The sequence below is a fragment of the Neofelis nebulosa genome, chromosome 17 (assembly GCF_028018385.1).
Source record: "Neofelis nebulosa isolate mNeoNeb1 chromosome 17, mNeoNeb1.pri, whole genome shotgun sequence".
Lineage (NCBI taxonomy): Eukaryota > Metazoa > Chordata > Mammalia > Carnivora > Felidae > Neofelis > Neofelis nebulosa.
In genome coordinates, this window is record NC_080798.1 from 42,997,089 (window position 1) to 43,014,665 (window position 17,577).

The 17,577-nt window shown below is 49.0% G+C and overlaps 1 long non-coding RNA gene across 2 annotated transcripts in view; it reads right to left on the minus strand.

The window, feature by feature from the left end:
- LOC131499503 (uncharacterized) overlaps nt 1–17,557 on the minus strand; it is a 27,828-nt gene extending 10,271 nt beyond the window's left edge. For both annotated transcript variants that reach the window (XR_009255918.1, XR_009255917.1), the window contains exons 1-2: nt 17,200–17,557; nt 162–338 (exon numbers count right to left, since the gene is read on the minus strand). This is a non-coding gene — a long non-coding RNA (uncharacterized LOC131499503). The remainder of the gene's footprint in view (nt 1–161; nt 339–17,199) is intronic.
- Between the last annotated feature and the right edge of the window lie 20 nt (nt 17,558–17,577).

The following is a 17,577-nucleotide window of genomic DNA, read 5'->3' on the forward strand; positions in this document are numbered from 1 at the left end:
TGAATTTCTCCATCTGTAAAATGCTTGAGTGAAGTAGAGAACATCTTGATTTGAGCCATCAGAGAGAGGGTGTGTTGCTGCCTGCTCCTTGTTGGGCCCAGCCTGCTGGGCTACATTCAGACAAAGGGAGCTGTGGCAAAGTTGCCTGGTTTGCAACATACCTGACTTTTTTCTTCATTATCTCAGGAGGGACCTCAGGATATCCATACTCCGTCCTCGCTTGTCCATTGGTGTAGGTCTTGGTGCTACATCCAGACTCCTCACTCTGGCCTCTCCTGCAACTCGACCTGGGCATACCGCAGCCTGTCCCATAGGTTTTTTTGGTTCAGTTTAGTTTGCTGTTTGTTTTTTGGTGGTAAAATATACATAACATAATATTTACCATTTCAACCATATTTAAATGTCCAGTTTAATAGCATTAAGTACATTCATGTTGTTATGTAACCATCACACCATACATCTCCAGAACTTTTTCATCATCCCAAACTGAAACCCTGCATCCCTTAATTAACTGCCTATTTCCTCTCATTTCCAAACACTGGTACCCACTATTCTACTTTCCACCCTATGAATTTGACTATCTCAGGTACCTCATAGAAGTGGAGTCATACAATATTTGTCCTTTTGTGTCTGGCTTATTTCCCTTAGCATAATGTCTTCAAAATGCATCCATATTGTAGCATGTATCAGAATTTCATACCTTTTTAAACTGAATAATATTCCATTGTATGTAAATAACATATTTTGTTTATCCATTTATTTGTTGATGGACATTTGGATTGTTTCTACCTTTTGGCTATTGTGAATAATGCTGCTACGAACAATAGTGTAGCATCCCATAGGTTTTATGTCCCAAACTACAATGTTGATTAGACTCTATTCCTAAGGGTTCCTGAGTTGTCTCTGAGGCAACTAGAAGCTGCAGACCTGTGGGGTCAGGGCACTCATTCCTCCAGCATCTAAGCCACCAAAACAAAGGGGTGGTTGGAAGAGGGGGACAAAGCCCCTTTCAAGCAGATTCATGTTCACAACAACCCTGTCATGGATTTTATTACCCTATATTATAGATGAGGCAACTGGGACACAAGGTATAAAAGGTCTTGCTCAAAGGTCATTACCTAGTTGTGGAAGAATGGAAATTTGATACAGCCTTGTCTGACTCACCCTGCCACCTCCATCCAAACCTGGAGCAATCCCTGAGAGAGGATGGCCCCAGAGGACATGTGGCAGCTCCACTCTCTGGGAGGCATAACCAGCAGAACACCTCTGCCCCCCTCTAGCCAGGGGATAGTTAACCAAATAGCAGTTCAATGGGACCCTGAGTGAGGGGCTGGATGCTCAACCCCCTGGAAAGTGATCCTGGGTAACCTGTGCAGAAACTCAGCAGGGACCAGCTGGGCTTGATTCATCCCAGTGCCTACAGGATACCCTGACCTGGAGGTCCAAAGGTCTGACTGCAGGTCAGTCCAGGCCTGCTTGTGAGGGTCCCTCAGTTCCCTCCTCAGACTCTCACACATCTGGAGAAGGAACCTTCTCCAAAGAGCCACCTGCCCAGAGGCTGCTCCCTACCCCCACCCCCCAGGCTACTGTCTCCTAAATCAGTGGGAGTGAAGCTGAGGAGGAGCTAGGGTACAGTCAGGGCCCCACCAGACCACATCAGATGCCAGGATCATAAACGACTCCCAGGGAAACCCTAGGACCTTATCTCAGAATTTGAGCATGGAGGGATTCCAGTGGACAGCCTGGATGGTGTACTGGCCCCCTGCCTCCCACAGCCCCAGCCCCACACCCACCCTGTCCTCTTCCTGATGGAAGAGGGAGGGGGGAGGGCTACCTACTGCTCTGTCTCCACCTCCGCTTCCCGGCTGCACTGAAGTCTCCGGTGGCCCACCCAAAGGCGTTCCTAAAGTCCCTGCCAGGCTCCACGGCGCTCCACTCCGCAGGGAGCGGTTCACAGAACTGACTAGATCTTGGTGAAGGCCCTAGGACACGTGAGTGGCTTTTCCCTGGGTTCATCGCTGTGTGCCAGGGGCGCCAAGAGGAAGGAGACGCACCAGTGTAAAGCCAGCTCTTGGAACAGCGTGGACACGCGTCTCCTGCCAGCCCCACGGCTCAGCTCAGGCTGAGCCTGACTCCCCAGCTCCAGAAGCGCAGCCCCTTGCTCTCCTCCGACACCCCGCCTGCCCCCGCCCCGCGAAGCAGCAATTACTACCAAGGCGGCTGAGGGCCAATTAGTGCGGGAGACTCGGCGCGTCGGTGGTGCCCGCGCTGACCGCAGTCCCCGCAGCGCCGCCGCCGCCCTCCTTGCCCGGCAGACAGCGTCAGCGGCCTGGGAGCCTCTGGGGACGCGCTGTCCGCCTCCCGCCAAAGGCAGTGAAGGATCAGTCGCCTGGCGCGGGGCCAGAGCCCGGGCGGACGCGAGGGCGCCGGGAGCTGAAACTCGCAGCCGCTGGGGGTGGGGGCGAGGGGAACCGGGCCTCTCTCCCAGTGAGGGCTCCTGCGCCCCTGACCGCCTGTGCCCAGGCGCCAGCCAGTAGTCGCCTGGCGGGCCGGCGGCAGGAGGCGCGGTCAGGCCAAGCCGCCCCAGTCTCAGGCAGGCGACACAGACGCTCTGGGCAGGGGCGGGCTCTTCCAAGCCCCTTGTGGTCTCATGGTCCTCCTGGCTTCTCGCTCTCCAAACAAAGCCCCGCCTGGGCTGGCCGCCCCCAGGGCAGTTTCCTGCTGGTGGCCGTGGAGGCCTGCGCTGGCTGGTGCCCCGTTGGCAGGAAGGTGGGCAGGAGTTTGGGTGGGCAGTGCAGGGCCACAGGCTCATCGCCAATGGGCTTCCTCTCCTGGGTCCCTGCGGTGCACAACCTGACTGGCCACCTGTGGGCTTTGGGAGACCCAAGAGGTATCAATCCTGCCTTCCAGAAGCCCACAGGCTGCCAGGAGAGTTACTCCAGGGGCCTAGCGAGAACCCCAAGCTAGTAGAAGCTCTGAGGTCCAGAGAGGCATCAGCTGAAGGAAAGAGGGGCTTGAAGAGGAGCAGTGGGGTCAGATGCCACCACTTCAAGGCTTCTCCTTCCCCAAATGACCCCTTCCCAGCCCAGCTGGACACAATGGAGCCCTCTCCTGAGGGACAAGGTAAGCCTATGCCCAAGACACACTACATGAGGCTGAAGTTTCTAGAAGAGAGGAAGCAGTTGGGGGGAGGGTTCAGGAAGAAGTTTCACAAATGGGGTTGACCAAAGAGATCTGCCACACAATTCTTCTGTTTCCCCCATCAGTGCCACAAGGGGCTGGGTTAGAGGTGCTGAGGTCCCTGACCAGTACTGGGTGCAGTGGCATGGGTTTCAGAGTGGCCTTTACTCTGTGCCCTCTGCCCCCACCCCTCTCATGTCTCGCCTTAGTAGGAAGGGGCTGGCAACCTGCTATGTGCCCCGAAGGGCCAGATTTCCTGTGAGTGAGAGGATATCACTCTTCTAAAGGAGTCAGAACTCTCCTTCTGGACTCTCCTTCCACATACCAAATTCATTGACTGTGTGGAGAGAGAGAGTGCCTGCGAGAAATTGGGTTATAGGGATTGAGGGAGGAAGGGATGCAGTGACAAAGACACCACCTTGAGTCCTTCATGAGATGAGGTGGAAGTATATTAAAGCATGAGGAGGGAAACAGAAGCAGATGAAAGAGACAGTGGAACAATCTGCCAAGAAAGTCAAGGGGTAGAGGGAAGAAACAGAAGCAGGTGGACACACACCCAGACAGGCAAATGGACAGAGAGCCAGGGCGGTGCTGAGGCTGTTCAGGCTGGAAAAGAGAAGTACCCGGGTACTCAGAAGATGGCAGTAAGCATGGATTTGTTTCTCATCCCCGTTGCCTGGCCACTGAGACCTTGGAGGGGGATGATAGAAAGGGTCAGCTGGAAAGGCTGTGAGAGCACGGTGGAGATGCTGACCTAACGTGGGTGAGGTGGTGAGTCAGAGAAGTCTTCTGGAGGAGCACGTGAAAGGACCAGTAGGAAAAGAGTGGAAGGTCTGGAGGCAGAGAGGGAGGGGAAGCTATGTCAGCTAGAAGGCACAACAGGAGCAAAGGCCTGGAGATTGGAATTAGCCTGTTCCATCCTAGCAGCTCTGTGTACGTGTGGCCCATGCAGAAAGGCAGGGGAAGCAGGGCCCAGAGCTGGAACACCAGCCCTATAAGCCTGGGAGGGAGCATGGACTCTACCTTGAGGCACTGGGGAGCCATGGGAGGGACATGTCCTGGTTAGACTTATCTTCCAGAAAGATCTCTAAGATTACAAAGTACAGACAAACTGAAGGAAGAGAGAATAGAAGTGGGGACACCAGGGCAGGACAATGCAAAACTAGACAGTGAGTCCTTCGTGGAAGAGAGCAAGCAAGTTCATAAAGCTGATGGACAGGACTTGGTGACAGATGAGGAAAGAGGAGGTAGAAGTTGAGAGAGACTCCTAGATGTCCTATTGTTCCAAGGAGCTTTAGACAAAAGCAGGCCAGCTCTGACCCTTCCCCTCCTCTACCTACCAGATGGCCCCTGGGGCACTCTGGCTGAGAGCTCCCCCAGCCAACCCAGCCTGGGGACTCATCACTCCTCTCCAGGAGCCTGGAAGACCTCAGCCCCTACCTACTGGATCCAGGAAAAGTCCCAAGGGGGAGTCCTGTCCAGGATGGGGACACAAGCAAGGCCTAGTGTTGCTGGGGAAGCCCCTTTTCTCTCCCTTCCCTCCATGGAAAGCTAATCCAGACAGGACTTTAGCCTATTACCACTGACTCCATAAAATCACAGTAACTCCATGGCTGCAAGGAGTTGGTTTGAGCCTATTGGTCTGTGGGGCAAAATGGAAGGGGAGAAAGACCCATTTGAACCCCGAAAGAACTCAAGATCAGATGGTCTCACAGAGCAGAGTTCAGCATGCCTCTTTTAGGCTGAATTTGGAAGCTGGATATTCCTGTCTGGGCCTATTTTTCTGTGTGTGTCCTCAGGCAAGCCACTTGCCTCTCTGGGCCTGGTTCTCATCTGTGCATCTGGGAACAATCCCGGTAGGACACTACTCCAACCCCAGGCCCCTGTGGTCTAGGACTCATCCACTCCCAGCTCTTTCAGCCACAGACACTGGTGAAGAGCATGATGGTGACCTCAACAAGGAGCCACTGGGTGATCATTATGAATTTCCTACCATTAGGGAGTAAGAACGCTTTTGAGGGGGGCCTGAATGTGGAAGAAAAGCCTTTCAGGAAATTAGCACCAATGGCAGAAAAATTCATCAAAAGCTGGCAGAGACGTCTGTGGCTGATTCATGTTTCTTAACTAAGGAGCAGCTCTTCTGTCCTGGAGGAAGGACTGATATCCTCCAGGGCCTTCCAGAGACTCCAGATCCAAGACTCTAAAACTCTGGTTTTGTTGCTGGGCTTCTCAGGAGCACCACCAGGAGCACTACCGTCAATTTGCTACCTCTGAAACATGGAATTCTGGAGTTCAGTGGTAGAAAAGGCCACTGGTGGGCAGGGATCTTGAGTTTTAATACAACTGTTTCCTCTGCTGTGTGGCCTCAGACATTCATTTGGCCTCCCTGATCCTCCCTGCCAGAAGAAATCCTGACTGCCTGGCTTTTAGGTGACTAATTTATCTACAATACTCAGCACATCTGGGAAAAGAATAATTTTTTCAAAAAGTGAAGATGTAAACATACCCAAAAAACTGTTGGTAATGGAAATCTAATGTGAGAAACAGGGAAACAATCAGGAGCCCATTGTGCTGGGTGGTATAGGCCTCCCTCCCACATCCCCCAGGTATGGTAGACAAAAGAGTTATTGCAGCATGCACCTCCAGGGGGCACCACTTACTTGGTTTACAGTGTGAATGAAAGCCAGGCTGGCACCTGAGTTCCAGCCCTGCCTCCTCTGGGCTTGCCACCTGTACATGCGCTTACAACACACGTGCCTCAGAGAAGGCTCTGACTGGGCGATTGCTTGGTCACCACCTAACCAAAGCATCCACATCGGGCAGTCTTTGGAGGCCAGTGGACTCCCCTCAGTCCATCCAAGGCTGTCTTTGGCTACCAGAGGTGGTCCTTCTCAGTCATTTGACGCTAAAAGCAGCAGCCCCCAGCGCCTCAGGGAATCCCTTCCCGGGCCACACACCGATTCTGTCATTGCCACCTTCCCTGGCTCACTACAAAAGAAGGCAAGCCAGAGGCAGTTATCCTCTGCTATAGAAGAGCATGCACTCCCAGCCTTGCTCTGCCAGCTTCCTTTTCATTTTCAGGCCCCTTCTCAGCTCATTTTATGGTATTTTGACTGGACCTTGAATGAACTCAAATTGTTATCCAGGGCATCCCCTGACTGCCAATATTTATAGTTGGATTTGCATCAAAGTACAGAGTTATAAAAATCCTAGAATTTCAGAGCCAGACGGGACCTTTAAGATTGTCATAGCCACCATTCTTTGAGAGCTTGTAACTTTGTGCCAGACACTAACCAAGGTACCATCTGGTGTTTTTGCCTGCCCAATACATCCATTCCTTTTCCTGCTATATTGCCCTGTTGACAGCAATTCAGTGTCCACAGTTCAGGTATGAACAGATAACCTAAACATGGCCTATTAAAGTCAACCCCAGATTTTTTTTTTCTTTTTTTTTTTTTAATTTATTTTTGGACAGAGAGAGACAGAGCACGAGCGGGGGAGGGGCAGAGAGAGAGGGAGACACAGAATCGGAAACAGGCTCCAGGCTCCGAGCCATCAGCCCAGAGCCTGACGCGGGGCTCGAACTCACGGACCGCGAGATCGTGACCTGGCTGAAGTCAGACGCTTAACCGACTGCGCCACCCAGGCACCCCAACCCCAGATTTTTGTGGGAGTATCAGGAAAGGGCAGTCCTCACCACTGGGGGGTGGGGGAGGGTAAGTCAGCATGTGAATGAAGCTAAAACAGAAAAACAGAACCAAGAGACTGAGAGAGATAGACAGACAGACAGACAGATTTCTGGTGTCAGTGCTTGAATACCTGGATCCAGCCATGCCTGAAGTCACTTACACACGCAGAGCTTTCAGTTAAATGAGCTAACACTTTCCCTTTTTTGTGTGAGCCAATTTTAATTGGGCTTCCATTACTTGAAACCAAAACAGGGGCGCTTGGGTGGCTCAGTCGGTTAAGCGGCCGACTTCAGCTCAGGTCATGATCTCGCGGCCCGTGAGGGCTGTGAGTTCGAGCCCCACGTCGGGCTCTGTGCTGACAGCTCAGAGCCTGGAGCCTGTTTCAGATTCTGTGTCTCCCTCTCTCTGACCCTCCCCTGTTCATGCTCTGTCTCTCTGTGGCTCAAAAATAAATAAATGTTAAAAAAAAAAAAATTAAAAAAAAAAAAAAAACCAAAACAGTCCTGACAGATACAAGTAGATGTCTTTGTCCTCAATTTATAGATTTAAAAACTGAGGGTGGCACCTGGGTGCCTCAATCGGTTAAGCGCCTGACTCTTGATTTCGGCTCAGGTCACAATCCCAGGGTTGTGGGATCAAGACCCAAGCTGGGCTCTGTGCTTGGCATGGAGTCTGCTTAAGATTCTCTCTCTCTCTCTCTCTCTCTCTCTCTCTCTCTCATTCTCTAATTAAAAAACAAAAACAAAAAACTGAGGAACCACCTAGCTCTGGGATCTTAGAGAAGTCACTAAAATCCTCCAACATCAGGTTGCTCTAACAAAGAATAAAGGGACTGAATTTCTTCAACTTCAGTACACCTTTGCTCTTCTGGAATCTTTCTCTCTGGGTCTATCTAGCCATATGCTCTTAAATGAGATGGCCACTTGTTCTGAATCCCAATTTTCTGAGCTGCAAAATAGGACATTAATTCCTTCCCTCCTTACCTTGAAGGCACTTGGGAGAGTCCAATGAGAAAGTGTTTAGAAAATTACTTTTACTAAAGCAAATGTTATATAGTGTCCATATTTGATGGATGACAAATCTCAAGTCATACCAGACAACCATTCTCATCCCAAAGTGGCTCATGTCTCTCCCAAACAACTTTTAAAAGACTTTTTAAAAGAAAACTTAAGGAAGCACCTGCATGGCTCAGTCAGTGAAGAGTCCAACTTTGGCTCAGGTAATGATCTCATGGTTTGTGAATTCAAACCCCGCGTTGGGCTCTGGGCTGGCAGCTCAGAGCCTGCTTCAGATCCTCTCTCTCTCTCTCTCTCTCTGCCTCACCTCCCCCACTTCTCCCTCTTCTCTCTTTCAAAATATAAATAAACATTTTTAAACTTTATTTATTTTGAGAAAGAGAGAGATGAGAGAGCATGAGTGGGGGAAGGGCAGAGAGAGAGGGAGAGAGATTCCCAAGCAGGCTCCAAACAGCACAGAGCCCAATGCAGGGCTCAAACCCACAAACCCTGAGATCATGACCTGAGCCAAAGTCAGATGCTTAACCGAGCCTCTCAGGTGCCCCAATAAATAAGCATTTTTTAAAAAATGAAAAAAATAAAACTAAAAAAGGGGCACCAAGCTGGCTCAGTCAGTGGGGTATAAGTTTGAGCCCCTCATTGGGTGCAGAGATTACTTAAAAATAAAACCAATCAATCAATCAATAAAACTTAACAAGACCTTAGAACACTTTTATAAAGTGACTTCTCCACAGCATCTTATTGGCCAGAATCCAAGTCAGGCCAGATCCAAGTATACTAAGGGAGATGGCACAGGGTGAAGCTCTCTTTCAAATAACTCTTAGTCACTGTCACAGATCAAGTTCTCTAGAAAGTTTCGCTTGCAAGGTATTTATTAAAAAGTGCCCTTGGTGGGGCGCCTGGGTGGCGCAGTCGGTTAAGCGTCCGACTTCAGCCAGGTCACGATCTCGCGGTCCGTGAGTTCGAGCCCCGCGTCAGGCTCTGGGCTGACGGCTCGGAGCCTGGAGCCTGCTTCCGATTCTGTGTCTCCCTCTCTCTCTGCCCCTCCCCCATTCATGCTCTGTCTCTCTCTGTCCCAAAAATAAATAAAAAACGTTGAAAAAAAAAATTAAAAAAATAAAAATAAAAAGTGCCCTTGGGATTAAATGTATTGCTAGCAAGGCCCGTGGGTGGTTCAGTTGGTTAGGCATCTGATCCTTGATTTTGGCTGAGGTTAAGATCTCATAGTCCGTGAGATTGAGCCCTGAGTTCAGTCTCCATGCTGGGCGTGGAGCCTGCTTAAGATTCTCTCTCTCGGGTGCCTGGCTGACTCAGTCTGTTGGCTCAGGTCATGATCTCACGAAAACCCCCGTCGGGCTCTGTGCTGGCAGGGTAGAGCCTGCTTGGAATTCTCTTTCCCTCTCTGCCCCTCTCTGACTTACTCTCATTCATGCACACTCTCTAGGTCTCTCTCAAAATAAATAAACACTAAAAAAAAAAAAAAAAAAAAGATTCTCTCTCTTCCTCTCCCTCTGCCCCTCCCCTCTCAAAAATAATTAACTAATTACTTATTTATTTATTTAAAAAACCCAAAATGTGTTGATGGGAGAGGAAAAAAGCAGAATTGGGTAGAGGGAGAAGTCAAGCTACACTGCAGCCCAACAACAGCTTGAGGTGACTCCACAGAGAGCCCTGGAGCTCATGTGGCCCATCAGGATTGCTCTGCTGGGCCTTTATACTCCCATCACCAGTCATTGTTTTTTTGTTGTTGCTGTTTGTTTGTTAAAGTTTATTTATTTTGAGGAAGGAAGGGGCAGAGAGGGGGGAGAGAGAGAACCTCAAGCATGCTCCACAATGTCAGCACAGAGGCCCACCAGGGACTTGATCCCATGACCCTGGGATCATGACCTGAGCTGACATCAAGTCAGACACTTAACTGACTGAGCCACCCAGGCACCCCTCCCATCTCCAGTCATTGGATGTAAGCTGCCCAGAAAGGAAGACTTGAAGGTAGCTCTCTATAGCTCAGGGAACCCCAGAAAGGGGTGAGAGCAATCCCAGCTGCTAGGTAGCAGACCTTCAGTGAAGAGGGATCTAGGTGGCTCATCTGTGTCCATCTCAATCACCAACACTACTTAAGCTTCAAGGCATCCTGGGAGCTCCCCTGGGGCAGAAGGAGCAAGCTTTCCTAGCATCAGGTGGGCTAGGGAAGCTACCAACTGTGGGGCACCTTTGAGGAGGCTAGATCTGGTCTCCGGGTCAGGCATTGGTGTGGAGCAGTCATTCTCCTAGCAGTTCGCAGAGGCCTCTGAGCCCATGTTTAGTGAAAGAGCATGAATTTGCCTGGCTGAGAATGGGGAAAGAAGCAAGCTAGACAGTGGAGGTTAACCAGGGCTAGAACAGTCTGAAGCTGAGCTCCTTGCCTATTCACTCAGAAGTATCATCTAGAAGAAGAGAATTATTGTCTGCTTTATTAATTGCTCCGTTTGTGTTCCTAGAGGAAAGGCAGTCTGATGAGGAGGCTGTGGGCTAGTAATTCTGTCTGCCTACTTGCAAGACAAGTCAGGGAAACCCTGACTGTCAGGATGGTTTAGAGCTTGGGAAATTTGGGAAAGAACCCAAGAACAGTGCATGGTATCAAGGCATCATCAACATGGAGCAAAAAGGAGAGAAGGTAAAAGAGGATGCATTTGGATTCAAGAGTCAATAATGAGCCAGAAGTGAATGTTGAATTATTCAACCTCCTTTATTGATCCATTGATCTCTATCTGCAGGTCTTGGTTTATTCTTGGTTGGCATTTCCTGTGTCTGAGACACTGAGAAGAAAAATGGGGGGAGGAAGGATTTTTAAGACTCAAGAAGAGAGAAGAGGCAGTGCCAAAGAGAAATTTGACCAGCAACAAATATCAAGAATCTTAAAATACCCATACTTTTTGATATAGGGGTTCTGCTTCTGGATATTGACCCTAAAATCACTATCAAAAACATTAAGAAAAATCCTTAAGCACCACAATGTTCACAGAAGCCTATTTTATAACAGTAAATAATGGGAAACAACCTGAATAAATGCCCAACAATAGGAGATCAGCCAGGATGTCATTAGTTTTATATAATTACATCGGAAAATACTTACGCCATAGGTTAGATAATAAAGACCATTCAAAACTGTACCATAGAACATCATAACTACGTGCAGGGCACCTGGGTGGCTCAGTCGGTTTCGTTAGGTGTCTGACTCTTTTTTTTTTTTAATGTTTATTTATTTTTGAGATAGAGAGAGATAGAGCGTGAACGGAAGAGGGTCAGAGAGAGAGGGAGACACAGAATCCGAAGCAGGCTCCAGGCTCTGAGCTGTCAGCACAGAGCCCGACGTAGGGCTCGAACTCACAGACTGCGAGATCATGACCTGAGCTGGAGTTGGAAGCTCAACCGACTGAGCCACCCAGGAGCCACAAGGTGTCCGACTCTTGATATGGGTTCAGGTCCTGATCTCGTCATGAGATCAAGGCTCGAGTTGGGCTCCGCACTGATTCTCTCTCTCCCTCTCTCTCTGCCCCTCCCCTGCTCACGCTCCCTGTCTCGCTCTCAAAATAAATAACTAAAAAAAACCCCAAAAAAACCAGCATAGTTATGTGAAGAAACATAGCTGGAGAAAGGCCAAAGAAAATATACTTAAATGCATGTTTAATTATTTAAAAAATTTTTTAATTTTTTTTTTTTTTGAGAGAGAGAGACAGACAGACAGAACATGAGCAGGGGACGGGCAGAGAGAGAGGGAGACACAGAATCTGAAGCAGGCTCCAGGCTCTGAGCTGTCAGCACAGAGCTCGATGCAGGGCTCGAACTTGAGAACTGTGAGATCATGACCTGAGCCGAAGTCGGACGCTTAACTGACTGAGCCACCCAGGCACCCTACTGTATATTTAATTATAATTAAATTATTGTTTTGAGGTGGTAAGACTATCTTCTTTTCCTATATTCCTATATTTCCTCAGTTTTCTACAAAAAATATGCACGAGTTTTAAATAATTAAAAAAATGTAAGGGTGAGGCAAAAGACACTCATATGAAGACTGCACAGTAGTAAAACGAACACAAATTAGTGGGGAGCCAAATCCTCCCAGGATGCTACTATGTCCTAGGTGTACTGGCCATCTCCTTGATGCATCATCGTATGGCCCAAATGATAGAGTAAGGGACACTGCGGAGTGGTCTATGGAGGACAATCAAAGGCCCCTGAACTTATATTCAAAGAAAAAATGTGAGTTATTGCAGCAGAGAAAGGGGAGGAAGTCATGCTAGATAGAGGGTATATACAGTAAAAGCAAAGGCACTGAGGCATGTGGGAAATGTAACAGGTCAGTATGGCTGGATTGCCACATACCACAGGGAGAAATGATGAGAGATGGGATTGGAAAGGAAAGGGAGTCATGAATGCTGGGCTGACAGTCCTTGCCTCTCTGCCATAGGCAAATGAGAGACTTGAGGGAGGGGCTCGGGGGAGGGGTGGTGCGGTTAGAGCTCACCGCTGCCATTCTCTAGTCCCCTAGTCTCGTCTGTTTCCCATCACCCGCCAGAAACTTGGGAGAGCAGGGGAGCAGTCCCAAACAGCCCTCCAAGACTGGTCAGCTAGGCCTCCTGACCCCAGCCTGGCCCTCTTCCCAGTACACAAGGCTCGGTCCCCATCCTCAGGCACCCAGACAAACCCCTCCGCCTCCCATGACAAAGAGGCTCCTTAGGCCCGGGCAAGATTTGCAAACGTCAAACTTGTAATTATAAGGATGAAATCATCTGGTTCCTTTTAAGCAAACGGGTTTATTGATCCCAACACTGAAGAAATGCTATTCTGGGGAAACTTACTCCTCTCAGTTTTCCTCTCCCAGTGGGATGGCTGAGCTGGTGGGGGAGGGTGGCAGGGGAGCTAAGAAGGGGAAGAACCTCCTGGGAGGGGAAATTCTTAAGGACCTAGGGGTGAGTTTTATGGTGTACTTAAATTATATCTCAAAAAAAAATTCTTTAGGGCCCAGAAAACTGCCTCAATTAGGCAGATGACACCCTCACCCCAGACTTAGGCACATCTCCATCCCCAGACTAGAAGCTAGGTAGAGCTGGGGCTTTAGGAACTGTGCCAACCATTAATTTCCCTTCTCTCTCACCCCCATCAAGTCTCATTTGTGACTCCAGATCCTATTTGTTTCAAGATGGCACAATATTTCCCTAGTAACTGAAGGGAAACTGTTTCCTTAGAAAAAAATACACTAGACGCTCAGGGGTGTGGGAAGACCCCACCCTCTCTTTGAGGAGACGCAGATGTGGGGAGCTGCTGACACCATACCTAGATAAAGCCATACTTTCTGCTGGACTTAGGGAGAAAGGATGTCTAGGCCTTGACCTTCCAAGCCAAGGAAAGACAAACAATTGGGCTCAGGGGCAGGAATGTAAAACCATCAAGGGCAAGGAACTGATTCTGCCATAAGGCCCATGATAGGATTCCTTCATTCTACCTGTTGGGGACCCTTTGGGAGCATGGCAGGGTGCTTGAGAAGGAAGGGCCTTGGCTGCAACTCTGCATGAGCTGGCATCTTCACCAGCAGATGCCTTAGGCTGGAATAGTTAAGAGCACAGACCTGGGATTGCCAGCACCCCTCTGCCCCCTCCCCCCCATGCCTCAGTTTTTCTTCATCTGTAGAATAGAGTCAATAATACCAAACTTGCAGGATTATAGTAAGGAGTAAATGAAGATGATATACCCCAATGCCATTTTGTTATCTCTGATGGGTCAAGGTCTTGTCATTGTCCTGTGGTCACTTATTTACATTTTCAGACTTTCTATTTCTTCATCTGTCAGATTGGGACAAGAAGACTTGTCTTGGAAAGTGGTTCTCTGAATGAACTTTGAGATAAGGGACATAAAAACACCTAGCTCACAGCTTCGCAGTTGGGTCGAACAATTGAGGGTTCCCATCCCCCGCTCAGTGTTACTATGCATTTTCTGTCCACCCATTCAAGATTGGTCAGGGAGTCCTATAGGAGCAGCTGCTCCAGGAAGACAGGGAAGAAGAGGCCCTAGGCTGGCTGAATCCTCAGGAAAGGAAGACTCCAAGCAGCAGGGCTTCAGAGAGAATTCAGCTAGGTTTGGGGAGTGGGAAGGGTGTTTCTAGGCAAAGAACAGATACACACAGTCCACAGTTGGATTCTATTAGAGCTGGTTCTTAGCAAACATCTCCATGGGGTAGTGCCTGGACCAATCCATACCGAACTGGACAGAAACATAGAGTTAAACATACCTAAATTTCACATGGGTGAAATTTGCCTTTATTAATTTCCTTTAATGTAACTTTTTTAAATAAGCGAAAATTTTTTTCACAAGAAAAAAAGGCATACAGAGGTCAGCCGAGGAGATGGCCTCCTTCAGCCTGCGGCTTGTTTCCCAGGCGTCCTGGCTGGTTGGATGCCAGACAATGCCGAGTGGGTTATCCTGTGGCCTGGAGTTGCCAAAGGCTGTCTGTGGTGCTGCTGTTCTGGATCTGCCTCGCAGGCTTTCTCATCCCTTTCCCTCAAGACATCACTCCCTACCCCCATGAGGCTGACAATTTGTGTACTCTGTCCTGCTCTGTACTCCCACCCTCCGCCAAGATCAGCTGTAGGTCTATGAGCCCTACCTGGACCCATTGTGGAATAAGAGTGCTGCCTTGTGGATCATTCTTTAGAGACAGAAATGGAAAGTTTTATACTAAAGTATACCTAAATGACTATGATGGCGCTGAATGGTGCAACATGGGATATACTCTTTTCCTACCGTAGAGGCTGACCCCCAAAACTCTGCTCCCCTGACCACTGGCCTTCAGACAGTCCTGTTGACTGGTACCAAAGTCATCGTTTGCCTCTCATTTAGACAATGGCTGCATTGTCCTAGCGTCCGAAGGTCTTTGCTGGACTGGAAAGACTTAAAGCAGAGGCAGCAGATGGATGAAAGCTTCTGTTTCTTGTGGCTTAATTCTACTTCTACCTTGGTGCCTTGGAGTGGATGCTGCCTCACCCACCTCTCAACATAAGATGCAGATGTTTTAAGGCTGGTTTTGTCTACACTTTTCCTATGATGATTTGGAGCTCCCCCTCCAGTTTCACCAGAACCTTTAGGCAGCAAAATAAAAATGGCAACCTTGGGGCACCTGGGTGGCTCAGTTGGTTAAGTGTCTGACTCTTGATTTCAGCTCAGGTCATGATCTCATGGTTTGTGAGATTAAGCCCCTGAGTCAGCCTCTGCACTGACAGCGAGGAGCCCGCTTGGAGTTCTCTCTCTCCCTCTCTCTCTCTCTGCCCCTCCCGAGCTCTCTCTTTCTTTCCCTTTCAAAACAATAAACATTTTTAAAAATGGCATCTTTTGCCAGCTGTAGCTGATACAAACTGCTCAGTAGGCCCACAATGCACTTTCACTCCTTCCTTTTGGAGAAACTGCTCTTCCCTTCTTTCAACTCATCAGGGTCTATCTGAAGCTGCCCATTCCAGGCCTCTAACAGTCCTGATGGGAAAGCCCATGTAATAAGCTGACCAATGTCATCATGTCAGCCTGGACATGGTGATTTGGTAAGGGGAGAGTATGTGACTCAGACTGGGCCAAAGTCCTTCCTAGAAATATGACTTAGAAATGGAGAAGTAGCTGCTCCCATCCTTTGCCAGGAAATGAATGGCATTGAAGAGAGCATGAGAAAGTTAAACAGTGACAAGAGGGGCGCCTGGGTGGCGCAGTCGGTTAAGCGTCCGACTTCAGCCAGGTCACGATCTCGCGGTCCGTGAGTTCGAGCCCCGCGTCAGGCTCTGGGCTGATGGCTCAGAGCCTGGAGCCTGTTTCCGATTCTGTGTCTCCCTCTCTCTCTGCCCCTCCCCCGTTCATGCTCTGTCTCTCTCTGTCCCAAAAATAAATTAAAAACGTTGAAAAAAAAAAAATTTAAACAGTGACAAGAAATGGAGAAATAGAAAAGAAAAAGAGACTATCTATCCCTCTCTTTGATTTATTTACTTAAAATAAAACGGTCCCTTTGTACCTTTAAGTTTACTTGAATTGGGTTTTTGTCACTTGCAACTGAAAGAGACTTGAGGGAAGAATCTGAGATAGATGGAGGCCCATCTGTATCTATACCCTTTCTATTTGTGCACACTCATATATTCACACAGGTTTGCTGTGGGCCAGGGAAGCATGCCCTTGGAAAGAGTTGATTCTATGTTTGCTATTCAGAAAGTGTGTTTGTTAAAACCACTAACCTACAGGTTCCACTCTACTGAAAACTCCCTTCCTGACCTTGGGAAATTGATTAATCTCTGGACCTCAGTTAGGGTGACCTACCATCCTTGTTTGCCAGGGACAGAGTGGTTTCCTAGAACATGGAACTTTCATTGTTAAAACCAGGATCGTGTCTGGAAAAGCTGGACAGTTGGTTACCCTAGCTCACTTCCATATCTGTAAAACTGAAATTAAACTAGACAGGGTTAGGAAATTCTGCCCCACTCTGCATTCAGGTCTACATTGTCAATTGCCCTCAACACTTATTCTTGCAAGTTTTAAATTTGCAATATGGCCAGCTACTATCAATCAGAGTTGGCACCTATTTGCCATCTTTTTTTTTCCTTTATTTATTTTGAGAGAGAGAGAGAGAGAGAGAGAGAGACTCCCAAGCAGGTTCCAGGCTGACAGCTTGAAGCCCAAACTCACCAACTTTAAGATCATTATCTGAGCAGAAATCAAGAGTCAGACGCTTAACTGACTGAGCCACTCAGGCACCCTGTATTTGCAATCTCTGCACTGAATTTTTGGCTAGCTGGAATTTTAAGGATCAGAATTTATCGAGGACCAACTCTGAGTCAGGCTCTGCCATAAATCCCATGTAAGACTCTCTCCAGCTTGGGCTAAATAACTTGCCTATAACTTGTGAATCTTTTTTAGGGCTTGACTGCACATTTGTGTAAATATATGGACTGGCCTTAGGTTATATAATTCAACTTTTCTTCTTTAGAAACTTAAATTTACTGGGTGCTCATTATGTGTTAGACCTACATAAAGACTCTCAACGCCAACACTGAGAGCTTGTGAGTGTCTGCATTTTGCGAATAGGCAAACTGAGGCTTAGCATCCAGTGCTTGTGTAAGGTTTGTGTAAGCAGTGGAGTGAAATCCCAGCTAAGGCCTGACTCCCACCAGCTCAGACCTTTCCACCATGATGCGGATTCAGCGAGATTCTCTGGTTTGTTTCCACCTTTAATCTTTGATAGGCACAGCCTACACCCCTCCCTGTCGGTTTTCGGACACGAAGTCCCCAAGGACTTAAGTTTCCTCACTCACGTTCAGGTGACAATCTGGGGTCACTCCAAGCAGCTGAGAAGCCCCAAAGTTTCATACAGTCGACAGAAAGGAACCGCGCGAGCGGCTCCCTCTCTCCAAGGTCCGGGCAGATGTCCGCAGAGCAGTTCCACACAGAAGAAACCGCGGGCCCGCAACGGTGAGAGGGCCGCACCTCTGGCTCGCTGCAGTCCAGCCGCCCCGCAAGCGGGTGGGCGGCGCATGCGCGGCTCCGGTCGCAGAGTTGTGAATGGTGCGTTTTGTTTGCCGGAGTTTGGGGCGGGCGGGCGCACGAGGAGGAGGGGTGGGGCCGACCGGGGCGGGGCGGACGGGCGGGCTTGCGAGGTGGGCGGCGAGAGGAAGTGGCGGCGGCGGCGGCCA